This window comes from Aphidius gifuensis, linkage group LG3 (genome assembly GCF_014905175.1).
Source record: "Aphidius gifuensis isolate YNYX2018 linkage group LG3, ASM1490517v1, whole genome shotgun sequence".
NCBI lineage: Eukaryota > Metazoa > Arthropoda > Insecta > Hymenoptera > Braconidae > Aphidius > Aphidius gifuensis.
Window position 1 is genome coordinate 9,925,657 of NC_057790.1, and position 20,506 is coordinate 9,946,162.

Here is a 20,506-nt window from a genome sequence, read left to right on the forward strand (position 1 = left end):
TATCCCGGCATAGGATTCGTGCCGGAGAAATTATTCTGGCATGGGATCAGTGAAGGAGAAATTATTTCGGCATTAGATCAGTGAAGGAGAAAAAACTCCGGCATAAAACTAGTGGTGGATTCATTTTTCCGACATTAACTTCATGCCGACAAAATTATTCCGGCATGAGATTGACGGCGGAAAAATTACTCCGGCATGAAAGTAATGTCGGAAAAATTAGTCCGCCACTAGTTTTATGCCGAAGCATTTTCTTCAGCATTCATCTTATGCCAGAATAATTACTCCGGCATAACAATAATGCCGGAGTAATTAATTCGGCATGAGATTACTAAAAAACAATGTAGAAATGTTATATGTTCATCAATTTTATCAAATATATTTATTTAAACTAACCATCACATTTAATGACTCAGAAAAACTAAAATTATATTTTCGGAATGTGGTACGTTTATAATTAACTGCTTTTCCAAGATCTATAAATTTATCATCAATCATATAATGTACACGCCATGATAAATCAGCAGCACATTGACGTAATTTTGGCATAACACGTTGTTCAACATCTTCTCGTTGTAATAATGTTGCAATATACTAACACATGCATCAACAGCTAATAAACGAACAGAATCTTGTTCATCTCGTGCAAGTATAACAAACATTAGAATTGAATCAGATTTTAAATACTCAATTTCAACAACTTTCGCAAATTCTCCCAATTTTGATGATGCTGAACGTCGCCCCATTAGTGTATCATCTTGACATAAATTACAAAAATGATTTCTTAATTCAGCTATTGTTGCTGTACTTACACGTGGATAAGATACACTTATTAAACCACATGTCGATGTTCTTGACGTGAACCAATCACCAGATGCCAAACGTTGTACCAATGGAACAAAATGTATCAACTCACAACGAGTATGTTCAGCACAAAGTGCCAAGGCAATCGTTGAAAGTTTTTTGATTGAATTTAATCGCAGCTATAAAATAAAAATATATTCATTAATTGTAATAAAATAAAATGTTCATCATATTTACATTTTAAACAAATTTTAAGTCAACTGATATGATGAAATTAATATAAAAAAAAACCGCTCCAGTTATAACCTCATTGTTACAAACACTTGCTGACTAAGATCGAGTTATTTTTTTTTTTTCAAACATAAAAAACTTTGGTATTATTTGAAAAATAATAATTATTGTACTTACTTGTAAATTTGCATTTTATAAGTCATCGATCAGAACTGCAATTGGATAAAGACTGTCGTCCGTTGGTGAGTCGGCTGCTGCCATTTTGCTGAACCACAAATTTATCCAAGCAGAATTCATTTATTCTGAGTGTTTTAATATTAGCCCTGGGCACAATATGGCTTTTTTTATTATTTTATTTGTTTATTGATATGATTTTCCATTGCCTTATATACTAGGGCACAACACTACAACTTTTTTCTTTTAACAAGATAATGAATAAACAATCTACGTTGCTTCCACTGCTATGCTACAGTGGCGCACACATGTATATGAGTAGCGATGGTGAGCAGTAGAGGTGGTATTTCTGGCAGCCGTCCGGCGACTCGGCGAGGATTAGATTATAAATGTGTGAGCGAACTTGACAATTTTTTTTTTTTATAAAGCATGTGTATGTGCGGGGTTGGATGTGGTTCTCCATGAACCAAAAGAACACAAAAGAATAGATTGTCATATTATAAAAATGTTCAACCGATGAAAAATACTTCTAGTTTGTCTGCTCAAAAATAGTATTTATTAATAACAATTGTAATATTTTCTCCGCCATCAATCCCATGCCGGAAAAATTTATCCGCCATCAATCTCATGCCGGAGTAATTTCCCCACCATCGATACCATGCCGGAGTAATTTTCCCACCACCAATCTCATGCCGGAGTAATTTCTCCGCCATCAACCTCATGCCGGAATAATTTCTCCGCCATCAATTTCATGCCGGAGTAATTTCTCCGCCACCAACCTCATGCCGGAGTAGTTTCTCCGGAAATGGGCCAAAAACGGAGTAATGCCGGAGAAAGCCGGAGTAATGCCGGAGAAAGCCGGAAAAAGCCGGAGTAACGGCGGAGAAATATTTCTACCAGGGATGGTCTCAATAAAAAATTGAAATAATGAAGACACATAAACAAATGATTAATTCTATAAAAAATAAAAAATAAAATTCATATTTAACTTTGTTACATATTTTTTTTAACTTTTTTTTCTTATTTCTTTTTTTTTTATCTTCTATAATTTTCTCATTCAAAACTCTAAGTCAAATGTACGTACAAGTATGTACCAAACATTGTATTGCATTCAGTGCAATATTTATATTGTTTTTTTCATCCATACTTCTAGTTTGTTAACTAAATATGTAAAAATTCCTTTTATTTTTCCTAATTGTTTTTTGTGAAAAAGTAAAAATTTAACTTCTAATTGTTTTGACACATTTATAAATATGTATAATTATTAAACAATATTTTTAAAGTTTTTAATTATGGTTAATGTAAATTTTAAACATGTTCTGCATTAATTAATAACAGTATAATAATAATAGTATGACGGGCACACAAATTTACACACATACAAACAAGATGGCTAATAATAATAATATGACGGGCACACAGATTTACACACATGTAGACAAGATGGCTACTTAGAGTTTTGCGCAGTAGAATTTATTTTCGTCCGAGGAATGGACATACCTGTATATTTCTACCATGGGATTAACTACTTATCGATTGATATTTTCAATACTAAAGCATGTAAAAACGCAGTGCAAATCCTTTTAGAGAGTTAGTTAACTGTAATGTTGGACGAAAAAACCGGCCCTAAAAGACGATCTACTGTTTTCAAGTTTTTGTTTTTGATTAGGCACTTATTGGGCTCTCAAAAAATATGAAATTCTAAATTAAAATATTTTTTAGCGCGACTGATAAAATTCTCTCCTGAACATATATATACCTATGTATTTATTTTTTTTTTATACGCTCTAAAAATATACTAGCCTCGACAATCATTTTTTAATAATCAATTTATTTATTAATATTTATAATATTAAATCTGTATACACGTATTTTGACACTTGGCTACGACTCACTACCACCTCACTATTTGTGTGTGTTGGTATGTCCTGTACGTATTATATTATTATCATGATTCCCAGATCCAGAAATAGTTTACTAATCGGCCACCAGATGCCATGGTGAATAGGTCAGAACCCTATATTGCTAATATGGCCGCTTTGTGTCTCTGAAGGCAAGAGCGTCGACGATATTTCCTTCTTTTTTCAGAGCAGTAAAAAATGAGAAAGAGTAGGGAGCGTAGGGAGGGTTCGGATTAACTCGACAACTCACCAACACAATGTATACATATGTATATGTATATTGTATACATATATATTTAAATGTACGAATAATTATATTATTTGAATAATAAATATTGAATAAAGTAAAATAATTTTTTTCATTCATTTTTTTTTTTCATTTAGTTATTTCAATTATTTTAAAATATTTTATTTTATTTATTTAATATACGTGAGAAAGTAAAAATAGTGTTGGTGAGTTGTCAAGTTAATCCGAACCCTCCCTACGCTCCCTACTCTTTCTCATTTTTTACTGCTCTGAAAAGAGAAGGACATATCGTCGACGCTCTTGCCTCCAAAGAAGCTCCACTTATTGGGAAGCAAGAAGACTAGAAAGACTTTCTAGTCTTCTTGTTGGGAAGATAGGATGCTAGCAATATAGTAGTATTACATATATGATATTTACAGACACTAATACTACTCTAGCAATAAACATTCAGGGGGAAGTTCCAAAAACGTACATTTCTTGTAAGAGAAGGATAGAAGAAGAGATAGAAGATTGAGCCAGAAGAGATAGAGAGAAGGATAGAGCTAGAAGAATAAAACCGAACGACGGTATTGGAACTTACCCCAAATTTTCAATGTAATTCAGCCGGCTGAAACCCGTAAATTCAACAAGTAATTAACCAATATCTTTTAAACGGCATTGAGGAAATGGATAATTTTTTTTTCATTGATTTCGTATTTGTAAAGTGTACAAATCTGTAGAAAAAAATCAAAATTTAAATTAAGAGTTTTAAAAGTACAAGCGCAAACGTACCTATACTCCCTATGCTTGAGTGTTAAAGTTGTCAACTTTGACACTATAATTATCTGGATTTTGACGCAGAGGAAAATTACGAAAAAATTCCACCAAATAGATAATTATTTCATTTAAACATTAAAAAAAAAAAATCGAAAATTAAATAACGGGAATTTCATTTGAAAACAACCTTAATAAAAAATTTTTTTTCGTTTTGCAATTTCGCCCTGTAATACCGGCCAAAATTTTATAGGAAAAAGCTGTTTCTTGTAGTGGCAGTACTGGCACATGACATTATTTTTTTTGGCTTCCAATTATTAGATGGATAACTGTTCAATGTTTATATCAAGCTGAAATATAGATAGAAAATTGACTTGTTGTGATTGTTTGTTATTGTCACATAGCTCGTACCACACATTATCGTAAACTGTAAAGCCTGGAATATTGCATAGAGAAATTTATCACTTTTGTCGTTGTTTCTGTTTCTAGTTTTTAGTCGGTATTACAAGGCGAAATTGCAAAACGAAAAAAAATTTTTTATTGAAGGAATGTACCCCATAGTTTGCTTACTTGCAATCGTACGATTGCACGTACGCACGCAAGAAAAAAATAAAAATCGGCGTGCGCATGATTTATTTGCCATATTATATTGAATATTGTTATTATTGTTAATAAACAAATCAAAACAAATGGTTTGTGTATAGTGTGTCATATTTAGTGATATGTAATTGTTTATCGAATTATTTTGTTTAAATTAATGAGACGGTGACAACAATTTGGATGGTATACAAGATTTATACTTAATAATCTACTGTTGACGGAAATTGGGGCAAGATTACGATATCCGTGGCGACAAGAATTTATGACTGAAATTAGAACGTCTTTTCGAGAGAAAAATAATGGGCCCAAGATATCGAAGTTTTTTTTTTTGATATTTTTTTTATAAAGGAATGGTATATAAAAAAATTATCTTCAAGATTAAATCTAATCGTATTTTTTACGAGGAATAATATAAATTAAACAGCAATATCGTATCTTTAATATTTTTCAAGATATTGAGCTTTAAAAGTGAAAAATATCGAAATTTCTTACTAATTTTTTATTATTATGCTATTTTTCACTATAAATAAATTTAAAAAAAAATAAATTTATTAATGATTTTAGTAGTACTTTTTACGAAGAAAACAATAGTGATAATGAAAATTCAATATCTCCAATCGTTTTTGAAATATAAATTTGTATAAATTATTGAAAATTCAAAATATCGTGATATTATGTAGATATTGTCCCGGGAAAAAAAAAAAGTGATCTTTGAAGATCTTCGAAGATCGTTGAAGATGTCGCTTTTGTCCGCATCAGTGACTATCACTGACGATCTCCAACGATGTCTGTCTATCGTCAACGATCTCTATGAGAATTATGATGTCGAACGATCTGGAAATATATATGAAGATAAACAACTATCTTCAACGATATAATGATTTAAAAATAAAAAAAAATTAATTTTAAAATAAAATTAACATCAAAATGCATTACTAAACATTTATATTAAACGGAACGACATATATTTGTTATATTATATTTTATTAATTAAGAAAATATTTTTTGAAGCTTATAAAAATAACATAAGTATATTCTCATTGTCTTATATTAACAATCCATTTGTTGTTATTTTTTTTTTTTTAAGACATAAGTTTTTAAGTATAAGCTTTAATGACTTTTCAATGACAAGCAAAATGACAATATTACGTCAGTCTCAATTAGAAATCTCCTTCTCTGGGAACGAATCGTCTTCAAAATATTTTTAATACAAAAAATATTGTTTCCCAAGTGATCATCTAATAAATAAACATAAAAAATTATATATCAGTATAGTTTTTAAATTTTATTTAAAAAACAATAAATATATTCAACTTACATTTGCATCTGCATACTCGAAGCCAAAAAGTTGGTCTTCATCTTCGACAGCCTCTTGTAATCTAAACGATAATTGCTGTTCATCAGATTGGAGGTTTGAACTTCTTCGGTCAAAGTTATTTGTTGGACTAGTTGATCCATTTCTCGAGCTACACTGAGAGAAATTTTAACTAAAAATTACAAACGTATAAGAAAAAATTACAAAGCGAATAGTAAAAACTGCGTTCCTCCGATTATTTGTAAGAATTATTCGTATATTGATAAATAATTTTTACAATAAAGTTATGTAAAAAATTTGGCCATTGACTATATACAACACTAAGCCATAAAAATTACATAATTTTATTGTAGTTTTTCTTTAAAAAAAATGACTAAATTCACGAAACTCACAAGTAAATTCTAGCAGGTTGAGAATTTACGCACTACCGGTTTTAGAATTTACTATATTTTATTATAAATTTTATTTAAAAGTTGGACATTTTTTGTGCTAAGTTCGGCAGTTTGTGCTAGATTCACGGAGAACGGCAATCAATTCTCGGCAACATTTTTTCTTTTCTGTTTACACGCTCAAAACTCGAAAACTAATTGATAAATAGAAAAAATTCATTCTTGATAAATTGTTCAGAAATAAATTACCAACAATAAACCTCGCTTAACCCCATACCTAGCTTCAACAGATAAGGCTGTAGAAATGCTTGAAATTACATGACAATTCAATCATTTGTTCAATCAGTCGGCCATCTTTGTATTATTTCGCCTCACAACCAGAATTTTTACAAAGCGATATAGTAAAAAATATTTAAGTCTATGCTAACTTTTATATGTGTACATGATAAATTTTATTATATATATTAGAATATTTATTAAATTGTTCAGTATGTTTTATTCGAACTTATAATATTTTTTATCGTTTCCACAAAACATGTATGTGCTTTATTTTAATTAACTCATAACTCATTATCTAAGACATTAATCAAAAAAAGTAATTCTTTATAAAGTGTTTAGAATTAAATTCTCAATAATTAACTCCACTCAACCCCATGTCTATCTGCAATAGATAACGATGTACAGAGACTTGAAGTAACATAACAATTTTTTGACATTGTGTGACATTTTACATAATTTTATTGTAGAATATCATCTCTCGCGGCCAATCCCAGAAATAAAACAAAAATTACAAAGCAGTATAGTAATTTCTATTCAACATGGGTTTTAATTTTTAGTTAAAATTTCTCTCAGTGTAGAACGACTTCCACTCATTGAATTTCCATCTGAAATATTTGTTGGAGTAGTTAATCCATTTCTTGAGTTAGAACGACTTCTACTAATTAAATTTCTATCTAAAATATTTGTTGAAAATGACAATTTTTTTTTTATTAGATAATAATAAAAGCACCGTCTAATGCAGACAAGCTATTTTTTTCCAAAACCGTGTCACAAGAAATGGATAAATAATATTGATATGTTGTTCAATTTTATTTTTACAGAATAAAGTGGAAGTGTCACACAACATATCAGAAAAGGAACAGGAAACCTGAGCATATCCTGAATAAGGTTTCCTGATCAGGTTCTGACTAGAATACTATCAGGATTAATGTATTTAATAAATTGACTTTTTTCACACAGTTTTCCTGTTCAGAAAAGGAACAGAAAACCTGAGCATATCCTGAATAAGGTTTCCTGATCAGGATCCGACTAGAATACTATCATGATAAATATATTTAATAAATTGACTTTTTTCACACAGTTTTCCTGTTCAGAAAAGGAACAGGAAACCTGAGCATATCCTGAATAAGGCTTCCTGATCAGGTTCTGACCAGAATACTGTCAGGATAAATATATCAAATAAATTGACTTTTTTTACTCAATTTTCCTGTTCAGAAAAGGAACAGGAAACCTTAACGTATTCTGAATAGGGAACCCTGATAAGATTCTGATCAGAATACTATCAGGATAAATATATCAAATAAATTGACTTTTTTCACTCAGTTTTCCTGTTCAGAAAAAGACCAGAAAACCTGAGCATATCCTGAAAAAAGAATCCTGATGAGATTCTGACAAAAATACTATCAGGATAAATATTTTTTGGATTTAATTTTAATTATAATTCTAAAACAAAATGACAACAGACAAATTGTTAGATTTTATTTTTACGTTAAATTTACGTCGCAAATTCTAATTTAAGTTTTTTTTAGCTGATGTAATTCATGAAAGCAAAAAATCACATCAGATCATCGATAGACGGCATGGCCGCGCGTGTTAAGGCCCGTAGTTGTAATCTGAAAGTTCCGAGTTCGCGTCCCGCTAGTGGTTAGGTAATTTAAGTTATGTTAGGTACATACAATCTTATCGTTCAATCTGTTTCATCATTAACATTGCTATAGTAAATTAGTTAACCGATTTACAAAACATCAAATAATGAAAAACAATTTTTTTTTTTAAATTACTTGATCCGTTTCAGATCAGGAATCCTGTTCCATTCCTGATCAGGTATCCTGGTCAGGTTTCCTGATCCGATTCTGATCAGAATCCTAAAAAAAAGCGTTACATTCTGATCCGTTCCTGAACAGGATTCCTGGTTATATTCTAGTCAGGAATCCTGATCCATTCCTGTTCAGGTATCCTGGCTCTAACCTTATAATCTGGCCAGGTTTCCTGATCCGGTTCTGATCAGAATCCTAAAAAAGAGCGTTACATTCTGATCTATTCCTGAACAGGATTCCTGATCCGGTTCTGATTTGAAATCAGGTTCCCTGATCCGGTTCTGATCAGAACCTCAACTAAATTTCATTAAATACATAAGTTTTTTAAAAAATTTTTACTGTTCAAGACAACATCAAGTATCCTGATCACATTTTGAACAAGTAAACCTGGTCAAATTATGATCAACATTTTCTTAGTTTTATCATATTTAAAATGTAGAGCTGATGACAGCTCTGTATAATATTTTTTCTATTAAATAATTTATTCCAATATCTATCCATAATTTTTTATTACGAATTAACAAATGAATACAAAAAAATTATTTTGTATTTTATTAATTAAAATATATATTCAAAAATAATTATTTAGGAATAATTATTATATTGCACAATTATTTTTTTTCCAATTATTAATCTTTCTCTGAATCTATCATTTTTTTTTTGCCTCTTGTGAGTGAATGTTAAATATGAGGATTAAAAAACTATACATTGCATCGATCGTCCGGTAGCCGAGCGGTCTAAAGCGTGCGTTTAGAATAGTAATCCGTTGTTCGTAGGTTCGATCCCCTCTAGTTGCGCAAATTTACTTAATTATATTCTTTGTCTTCCATTTCAGCACATCTATCTCTAACTCTATCCCAGGAATAATAAGTAATTAGCTGATTCAAAAAAAAAAAAAAGAAAAAAAGTGATTTGTTAAATAATTTTTGATGTGTAAACATCTTTAGGCGCGGGTTGGGTTAGAGTAAAAGGAAAAAACATAGAGTTTAGACGTCAGATCCGGTAACGGATCTGGGCAGGAATCCATTTTCTGTCAGTCTACACTCTATATTGCGCCTTGCAGCGCCATGGTAATCGGTCGGTAACCGTTACCATCAGCCGTTCTGTAGTATAGATGAATTTAAATGCGCGTATTTATATATTAATATACAAGTATTTTATTTGTATTTATTAGTTATACTTGCATTTGTTAGGCAAAGTAAAGTTCGAATTGTACATATATATACATGCATATGCAAGTATTTTTCATTTACAAGATTAATATACCTATTATTATTGTTTATATAAAATAGTATTTTCTAAATTCAAAACATAATATTGAATTATTATACAATAATAATTTATTTGTAATATTGACTAATTTTATGTTTTAAAAAAAGAGAAATAGACATTGATGACTGATGTGTTAGTTTGAAAGAGAAAATTATTATTGTAATTGTACAGAGGAATTTCAGAAGATATTATCATAACTGAGACAACATGTTTTTTTATTCGGTTTTTTATAGAAAATTTTCTCACGATTACGGGAAAAATACGGGAAAAATTCCTACGAATGCGCAGTGGTTAAAAATGGAGTTGAAATATGGAAAAAACGGCTATTTATCGGTAATATATCGTGTAGTTATTGAAATAACGATTAATTCTCAAATTTAATAATGGCCATCAATGTCCAAGTAAAAAAAGTGAACATAAAAAAATTCGATATCGCGAATAGTTTTCGAGTTATAATAACTTATATATTTCGATATATTAAGTTTTTTTTTTTAATATTAATAAAGGCAATCGATAAATTTCGCCAAGCTAAAAAAAAAGCCCAATAAAAATTTTTATATCTATCAAATTATTATTTTTATAGTTATCAAATTATCGATATTTTTTTTAAAATGTATACAATTTTTTTTCTCAAAAAAAAAAAGTCGAAATTTTTGTTTTTTTTTTGAAAATAATGAAATAATGAATATATCCAAGTTTTTTTTACTTGGTCGCTAGGTTTTTTACTTAGCTATATTTTTTACTTAGCTATATATTTTTTACTTAGCTATATTTTTAACTTGGCAATATTTTTTACTCAGCTACTTTTTTTACTTAGCTATATTTTTTACTTAGCTATATTTTTTGCTTAGCTATTTTTTTTACTTAGCTATATATTTATAGCCAAACACACAATATCTACATAATTTTAGCAGCTATATTTTCAACTTAACTATATTTTTTACTTAGCTATATTTTTTACTTAGCTATATTTTTACTTAGCTTTATTTTTTTACTTAGCTCTATTATATTATCAATTATGAAAAAAATTATCATTAACATTAGAAAGATATCGATAATTCGAAAACTATTTGCGCGATCAAAAAATTGTATTCGATTTTTTTTTCTCCTCGATGAGTTTAATCGACTTCCATTATTAAATAAATAAATAAAAAAAAATCGATATATCGAAATTTTAAAAAATATTATAACTCGAAAACTATTCGAGATATCGAAATTTTTTTAAAAACATTCACTTCTTCCCGACGATCTCTATTGATTGCCATTATTAAATTTGAGAATAATTCGTTATTTCAATAACTATACAACATATAACCGATAAATAGCCGTTTTTTTCATATTTCAACTTCATTTTTAACCACTTTGCGCATTCGTAGGAATTTTTCGTAGAAACACGCCGAAGATGTTTACACATAATAAACCCGCGAGTCTAGATGGCTCACAAAATTTTTTTTTATCATTTTTTGATAATGTTTCTCGATCACTTTTTGATCAAAAATCTTGATCCATTTTTGCGTTACGTTTTGATCAAGTTGTCTGATCAAAACTTGATCTGAAATCAAGTTGCCTGATCAAGTTTTGATCATATCCTGAACTGAATTTCTACTCGGGATAACCTCAAAAATGTCATATTTATTTGTTTACAAATCCTGAAAAATCCATTTGACATTCTTTGTGGCGTAAATTTCTAGTGAGATATAGTGACACAAGTGCTATGGCATAGCACTTTGGTTGAAAAACTATGCTATCGATATAAAACCAAATTTTCTCGAATAGGTCAATTTTGATAAAATTCCCTAGTGGAACTTCTCGACCGAACGGTTCGGTTAGATTCCGGTTTTTCCACGGTTGGGTTCATTCACAGTTTTTTAACGGTTAGGAAACGGTTATTCATTCGAAAACAAACGGTTAAAAGTTGCGCAAATTCAACCCAAACATAACCTTAATCCAACGGTTTTTACAGAGTTCAAATTTGGTCTAGTAATCTATTCGGTTTGAACTCAGTTGGGCTAACCGAATTCAAACCGTTTGGGAAAAAATCGATTTTTTTAGGGTTCTTCAATATTAATTTTAATTTGCTCTGTAATAGCTATTGATTCGTTCTTGTGAAAGCGCCGAAATCATTCTATAATAGCTAATGAATTGCTCTTGTGTGTTCCGCCAGGGTATTCATTTTTCTTGATGAAATAAACAACGTGTGATACTAAAGTATATATTTTTTTCCAATAGATTACCAATAAATCAAGACTATAGTATAGTATACATCAGAACGATACCAATTTCTACCGATAGAGAAAATCCATGATATCGATCAATAAGTATTCGATATACCATAAAAACGTATACGGAGAAAAATAATTTGTAAACTTAACAAAAAAAAATGTAAAAATTACATTTTTTTTTTGTGATTGGGGAATCCGTAACATAAAATGTGTAAAAACTACAAAAAAAATATGTAATCAGATCAAAGCCGGAATTCACATTATTAGAATGTAAAATTTACATTTTTTTTCACTAAACATCAGGCTTATTGAAAAAAAATGTAAAAGTTACATTTTTTTTTAGTAAATAAGGGATTCTGCAAAAAAAAATGTTAAAATTACAATTAAAAATTGTTTTCATCGCAGAGATACAGTTTGCATAAAAAAAATGTAAAATTAACATTTTTTTTTACTAAATGACATGCTTAGTAAAAAAAAAATGCAAAATGTAAATTTTTTGTTTGTAAATGGAGAGACTGTAATTGTTTTTTTTTTTTTTTTGTTTTATACGTGTCCTGACCGGGATTTGAACCTACGACTCTACCTAAACCTATTTATCCTATCTTCTAAAGGCGCCTTTATCCCCTAAGCTATCGCGTGTTTATGTTGAAATGGAAAATTTTTGTCCATATTAAGAATGACCTCCAATAACGACGAAAATGAAACTTTTTATTGATGAATTAGTAACATTGAAGAATTGACACAAAAATAAAAATTTGCACATTACAAATATTGAAAAGTCGTGTTAAGTCAATTTGTTGAAATAATTCCTTAGTCACATTAATTTCTTGGCTACATCTTTTCCTTAGCTACTGTTTTTCCTTGGACCTTGGTAATTTTTTTTATAAATAAAATACATGTAAATTTATTTTAAAAAAAAATGATCATACAGTTGCTGAAGCAACTGTGCCTTCCCTGCGGGGGGAATTTTAATTTCTTTTTTAATATATATTAAAATTCGTGACTACAAATTTATTTCATTCTCTATCGTTACAATGATTATTGTTACAACTAAAATTTATTTAATTTTCATTCATTTTGCTTGTTCCTTCTAATGGGTCATCTCTATGTCCAGAATCGCTTTCTTCTAACCTTATAAACTCTCCGTTTTTATTCATTTTGTTGTACTATGATTTTAGCCTGTCAATGTTAAATATTTATTACAAAATTGTCGAGTTCGATTGTATTTATTTTATTTACTTTTTTCTCTCGGTTGAATCAGGATTTAACGTTTTAGTTGTTGCTGAAGTCGTCGTTATATTTTTAATTTTTTTATATTTATTTATTTTCAATTCCTTTAATGCTATCACATCACTCTTTTTTCCCTAGAAATTTTCTGCCTCTTCATTCCATAAATTTACTTCAATCTAAAATATATTTCCTTTGGTAAATTTATTATCTTTGTTTAGTTTAATCAAACTTTTTTTCATTTAAATTTTATTTTACTTCATAATCACTGTCGTCTGCTAATGTTATTGTTCTTTATTTTAATAACCGTCCTGACATTGCATATATAAATTCCACTTTATTTATTGCTATTATGATTGCGATGATATCTAAATAATGTCATTATTATTATTGAATAGTTTTCTTTTTTTTTTTCGCTGAAATTATTTTGCCTGCAAATGAATTAATTGGTAGATGTACAATTTCTTGTATTTTTTTAATCTCGAAATTAATTTTTGGTAATTTTCATTTTCCTTATCGTCATCGAATTATTAGCTTCTACTGGTATGATTATTTCTTTATTATTTATTGATGGGTATTGTTCATTAATTTTTCTCACTAATCCTCCAGTGATCGTATATATTTTGTTTAACTTGAATATTTAATAATTTATCATGTTACTAATTTTTTAAATCTTTTGTTGAAAAATCTTGTTGTTAAATATGATTTTTCCATGATATTTCGCTATACTTTTCTTTTTTGTTTACTCATATTTTTCTAATATTTTCCTATAATTATCGTATTTTTCTTTATATTCAGTGATTTTTCTATATTTTCGTTTATTCGTTTATATATTCTTTATTTTTCTATATTTTTCTTCATTTTCCATATTCATCTTGTTTAGATTAATTAAGGGACTTAGAAATTTTTTAAGGGGGGGGGGCATAATTGATATGTTCCCTTATTTATCGTTTTTTTCTTTATATTCAGTCACTTTTCTATATTTTCCTTTATATTTACCGATTTTTCTTTGATATTTTCCTATATTCTCCTTTATATTTACTGATATTTTCCCATATTTATCGTTTCTTTCTTTATATTCAGTCACTTTTCTATATTTTTCTTTATATTTTCTATATATATTGTATTGGTTAAGATTAAGGGACTGAGAAAATTTTTTGGGGGGGTGTCTACCATGGTTGAGATTTAAGGACTTAGGAAATTTTTTAGGGGGGGTGTCTACCATGGTTGGGGGGGTCCAGAAGAAAAGCGAAAACAATAGGAATTCAAAATTCCCTAAAAAAAAAGGTCCAAGGGAAAGCAGTAGCTAAGGAGAAGATGTAGCTAAGGAATTAATGTGACTAAGGAATTATTTCCTTAAAACATAATTCTTTGGCAACCTCAATTCCTTAGCTACATCTTTTCTTTAGCTACTGCTTTTCTTTGGACATTTGTATTTTTGAAAAACAAATTCAGATGCATTTTATTTATAAAATAAATAAAAAATGTCCAAGAAAAAGCAGTAGCTAAGGAAAAGATGTAGCTAAGAAATTAATGTGACTAAGGAATTCTTTCCTTGAAACATAATTTTTTGGCAGCCTCAATTCCTTAGCTACATCTTTTCCTTAGCTACTGCTTTTCCTTGGACATTTGTATTTTGAAAAAAAAAATTTACATGTATTTTATTTATAAAATAAATAAAAAATGTCCAAGGAAAAGCAGTAGCTAAGGAAAAGATGTAGCTGAGGAATTATTGTGACTAAGGAATTATTTCCTTGAAACATAATTCTTTGGCAACCTCAATTCCTTAGCTACATCTTTTCCTTAGCTACTGCTTTTCCTTGGACATTTTTGTTTTTCAAAAATAAATTTACATGTATTTTATTTATAAAATAAATAAAAAATGTCCAAGGAAAAGCAGTAGCTAAGGAAAAGATGTAGCTAAGGAATTAATGTGACTAAGGAATTCTTTCCTTGAAACATAATTCTTTGGCAACATTAATTCCTTAGCCACATTAATTCCTTAGCTACTGCTTTTCCTTGGACATTTGTATTTTAAAAAAATAAATTTACATGTATTTCATTTATAAAATAAATAAAAAATGTCCAAGGAAAAGCAGTAGCTAAGGAAAAGATGTAGCTAAGGAATTGAGGTTGCCAAAGAATTATGTTTCATGGAAATAATTCCTTAGTCACATTAATTCCTTAGCTACATCTTTTTTCTTACTGCTTTTCTTGGACATTTTTATTTATTTTATAAATAAAATACATGTAAATTTATTTTTGAAAACAAAACGTCCAAGGAAAGCAGTAGCTAAGAAAAGATGGAGATAAGGAATTGATGTTGCCAAGAATTATGTTTCAAGGAAATAATTCTTGTCACATATTACTTAGCTACATTTTTCTTAGCTACTGCTTTTCCTTGACATTTTTATTTATTTTATAAATAAAATACATGTAAATTTATTTTTGAAAAACAAAAATGTCCAAGGAAAAGCAGTAGCTAAGGAAAAGATGTAGCTAAGGAATTGAGGTTGCCAAATAATTATGTTTCAAGGAAATAATTCCTTAGTCACATTAATTTCTGAGCTACATCTTTTCCTTAGCTACTGCTTTTCCTTGGACATTTTTTATTTATTTTATAAATAAAATACATGTAAATTTATTCTTTAAAAATACAAATGTCCAAGGAAAAGCAGTAGCTAAGGAAAAGATGGAGCTAAGGAATTAAGGTTGCCAAAGAATTATGTTTCAAGGAAATAATGTTGCTTAAAATATAATTCTTTGGCAACCTCCATTCCTTAGCTACATCTTTCCCTCAGCTACATCTTTTCCTTAGCTACTGCTTTTCCTTGGACATTTTTATTCATTAATAATAAAATAATATGTATTTTGTTTATTAAATAAATAAAATATCCAAGGAAAATCAGTAGTTAAAGAAAAGACGAATGACTTTCTCACGCACACATGTTTTTTACCATGCTTCCGAGAAATTAGACAACCTCAATTTTTTACAATAAAAAAATGTAAAATCTACCTCTCATATTTGTTAATTTCTATAAACTTATTTTTTTAATATACTTTACAGTTTTTAGATGTAAAATTTGCATTTTATTTTTGTGTTTTTTTTTTTTTTTCTGAATTACAATCAAAAGCTGCAGATTTTACCAAAAAAATATCTAAAATCGTTAATGTTTATTTTTTTTGTTTTTTTCACCGCATTTATTTGTAATGTCTGCATTTTTCAAAGATATATTTCAAATTCATTTTAAGTAAAAAAAAAAAATCAATTTTTAACATTTTTATCGTTAAATTTCACCTAATAAAAATGTAAAATTTACAAAAAAAAAATGTTTATTCAGTTTTGTTTTAAAAAATGTAAATCTTACCAAAGAAAATGTAAATTTTTAAATAAATTGTGTCGGATTCCTCAATCGCAAAAAAAAATGCAAAGTTTACAAATTATTTTTCTCTGAATTGAAAAAAACAAAAAGTACAGACACCAAAGTACTTTTGTTAAATATTTTTTTGGTTTTGTAATTTCGTCGTAATATATTTTTGTTTTTGTAATTTTGTCGTAATATATTTTTGTTTTTGTAATTTTGTCGTTATATATTTTTGTTTTTTGTAATCTTCTTGTTCGTAATCTTGACATTGTACAAGTGTCGTTGTCTTTTTGTCGCTTGAAAAAATATCGCGTTACCCATGTACATGGCTTGTACATCGCTGGTACAAGCAGAATTCACGGAAGTGATCCCTGGTGGAAAAACTATCGCGCTAATATTCCGTTATTGACCCATTTATCCCGCAAATATCCCGCAAATTATTTGAATCGTTACTATTTGGTGTTGACTCTTCTTGTATTTCATTTATGCATTTTCAAAGGAAAATATTTCGTGACGACATATTGGCGGGTTGTTGGTGGGATACATAATCCGCCAAAATTTTGTGGTGGGATTCATAACCTGCTGATATGTTGTTGCGGGATATTGACGGGATACATAACCCGCCAATGAGTCAATTACGGGATATGGCGGGATATGGCAGGATAATTTTTCCACCGAGGATAATCAAAATCAAAAACAATACTTCCTCTGGTAGAAATATTACTCCGGCATTACTCCGACTTTTCTCCAGCATTTCTCCGTTTTTAGCCCATTTCCGGAGCAATTACTCCGGCAAGAAATTGATGGCGGAGAAATTATTCCAGCATGAGATCAGTGAAGGAGAAATTATTCCAGCATTGGATCAGTGCCGGAGAAATTATTCCGGCATTGGATCAGTACCGGAGAAATTATTCCGGCATGGGATCAGTGAAGGAGAAAAAACTCCGACATAAAACTAGTGGCGGATTAATTTTTCAGACATTAACTTTATGCCGCCGAAATTATTCCGGCATGAGATTGATGGCGGAGAAATTACTCCGGCATGAGATTAATGTCGAAAAAATTAATCCGCCACTAGTTTTATGTCGAAGCATTTTCTCCAGAATTCATCTTATGCCAGAATAATTACTCCGGCATGACATTAATGCCAGAGTCATTAATTCGGCATGAGATCACTTAAAAAACAATGTAGAAAAATTATATGTTCATCAGCTTTATCAAATATATTTATTCAAACTAACCATTACATTTAATGACTCAGAAAAACTAAAATTATATTTTCGAAATGTAGTACGTTTATTTACTGCTTACGTTACTAACTGCTTTTTGAAAAGCTGTAAATTTATCATCAACCATATAACGTACACGTCATGATGAATCAGCAGCCCATTGACGTAATTTTGGCATAACAAGTTGTTCAACATCTTCTCGTTGTAATAATGTTGCAATATATTAACACATGCATCAACAGCTAATAAACGAACAGAATCTTTAAATATAAAATATTTAATTTCAACAACTTTTGCAAATTCTCCCACTTTGGATGCTGCTAAACGTCGCCCCATTGGTGTATCATCTTGACATTAATTACAAAAATGATCCCTTAATTCAGCTTTTGTTGTTTGTCGTTTGTACAACAAGTAATATAAAACGGGTCAGAAATGTATTATAAGTAAATTGAAAATATATATAAATTAAAAAAAATAAAAACAAGAACTAAATTATCTATCTCTCGACTTTTCTTTCGCATATCGACATCGGTGTCTCGTCTCGTCTCGTCTCTCGCGACGAGAGAAAATTCGTCTCTCGCCTCGAATTTTATTGTCTTTCGTCACCTCTCTCTCGTCTCGTCTCGAGTTCTCTCGTCTATCGCGGCATCACTAACTAGGAGTACGTTCAGCACCAAGTGCCAAGGCAATCGTTGAAAGTTTTTCGATTGAATTCAATCGCAGCTATAAAATAAAAATATATTTATTAATTGTAATAAAATAAATTGTTTATCATATTTACATTTTAAACAAATTGTCGGTCAACTGATATGATAAAATTAATCAAAAAATAAATTAGCGTGTTGCGAGTACGCGTGGGAAGTGAAACTTCTTTCGGAGTAGTTGCATGTCACGCTGAATATCTCGCTAAATAGTAATAATAACAATAATATTATCGGTTTATAATAAAATCAGTGATATGAATAATATTAATAATAATATTGACAATAGCATTCATATATAAATACTGATAATTATTAGTATTTATATCTAAAATATTATTATTATAGATATTATTATTAATATCAATACTATTGTGAATAATTGATAATATTATCGAAATTATTGTTGTTATAATTATCACCATTTATATATATTTATAGTATGAACAATAATAATAACAATAATTTTTTTTATAAATAATAATATTCATAATTGTACAAGCCTATTGTAACCATGCTTGTACAATAGATGAACGAGTATTATAATCGATCTCAGTTATTCAGTTTATATGCACAGCCTTGTACAAGACCTGTTCAAGCCTTCTCCCTAACAGAACTTCCCAACCGTGAATAAACCGAAAATGAAGTTTATTTACGGTTGAAAGTTGCGCAAATCAAACCCAAATTGAACAGGTAACCCTCATTTAACCGAGAATAAACCGAAAACAAACTCGGGGAAAAATCGATTTTTTTCCAAAGGTTTGAATGTGGTTAGTCCAACTGAGTTCAAACCAAATAGATTACTTGACCAAATTTGAACACTGTTAAAACCGTTGGATTAAGGTTATGTTCTGGTTGGATTCGGGCAACTTTCAACCTTTCGTTTTCAGATTACTAATCGTTCTCTAACCGTTAAAAAACCGTGAATGAACCCAACCATGAAAAAACCAAAATCTAACCAAACTGTTCGGTTGGGAAGTTCCGCTAGGGGTAATACAAGTATTGTTCTAGCCACATCTACAAGGCTTGAATAAGCAATGTATTTTTAGACAAAACAAGCCTTGAACAAGTCTGTTCTACACGGGTCATGAGACGATTCCGTCAGGGTAGTCAGAGCGAAAAATAATGTTTAATTTTTTTAGGTTATGTTCAAGCTGTCACTCGTTGTAATCTCAGTTTTGGTAATTTATGGAAAGTTACCACGAGAATAAAATAGGATAAAACATCAAGTCAATAGCAAGTCAACAACAAATCAATAGCTAGTCTATAGCTAATTAATAGCAAAAAAAAAAGTTAAAAATTTATTATATAACATTGTTATTGTTTATTGTCGTTGTTTATTAGTTTATTATATTGTTATTAACTCAAGAGTGAAAGGACTCTGTTTTTTTTTTTAAGTTTCAAGTTAACTCCGACGTCCTTCTATTCTTCATTTCATTTTTTGAAAAGAACCAGAAACTTAGAAAAAATAAAGAAGGTCCCTCGCCAGGAATCGAACTTGGGTCTTTTGCTTACCGGGCAAACGCCTTGACCTCTAGACAGGGCTTCTCATTTTTTTTAAGTTTCATCAAGTTAACTCCGACGTCCTTCTATTCGTCAATTCATTTTTTGAAAAAAAAAAAAATGTAGAAACAACTTCAACGTCTTAAAATGTAAATTTTACCTTTTTTCGAAGTAATGGAAGCGATAACAAAAAGTAAATGTAAATTTAACTCCGTTGAAACGTAAAGCACAGCTTCAATCTAATGACATTTTTTTTGGTAAATTTTACCCGTTTCCTCTAGGTATCCCTCATTTGTTCACTAAAAAGGTAAAAACTACTTTTTTTCTGTAAATTTTACCTTTTATTTTTCTCCGTGTTGTAAAATAACAAATGAAAAAAAATTGAAAGTTAGTGTACCATATTGTGTCCACTTTTTAAAATATGAATCTCAACGAAATCATATAGATTTTATATCTTTATAAGATTAGAGCAGTAGAATG

At 29.4% G+C, this 20,506-nt stretch overlaps 1 long non-coding RNA gene and 1 pseudogene across 2 annotated transcripts; both read right to left on the reverse strand.

Annotated features, from left to right (window-relative positions):
- Window positions 1–352: 352 nt before the first annotated feature.
- Window positions 353–1,293, reverse strand: LOC122850865 (annotated as a pseudogene).
- A 4,456-nt stretch (window positions 1,294–5,749) lies between these two features.
- Window positions 5,750–20,487, reverse strand: LOC122851918. Of its 2 annotated transcripts, none has more exons than XR_006373759.1 (3): window positions 20,187–20,487; window positions 6,026–6,178; window positions 5,750–5,945 (listed from the first exon to the last, which is right to left on the reverse strand). It is a non-coding gene; the product is annotated as an uncharacterized LOC122851918 (long non-coding RNA). The 2 variants fall into 2 exon arrangements; XR_006373758.1 differs by having other exon boundaries at window positions 6,026–6,194.
- Window positions 20,488–20,506: the final 19 nt, after the last annotated feature.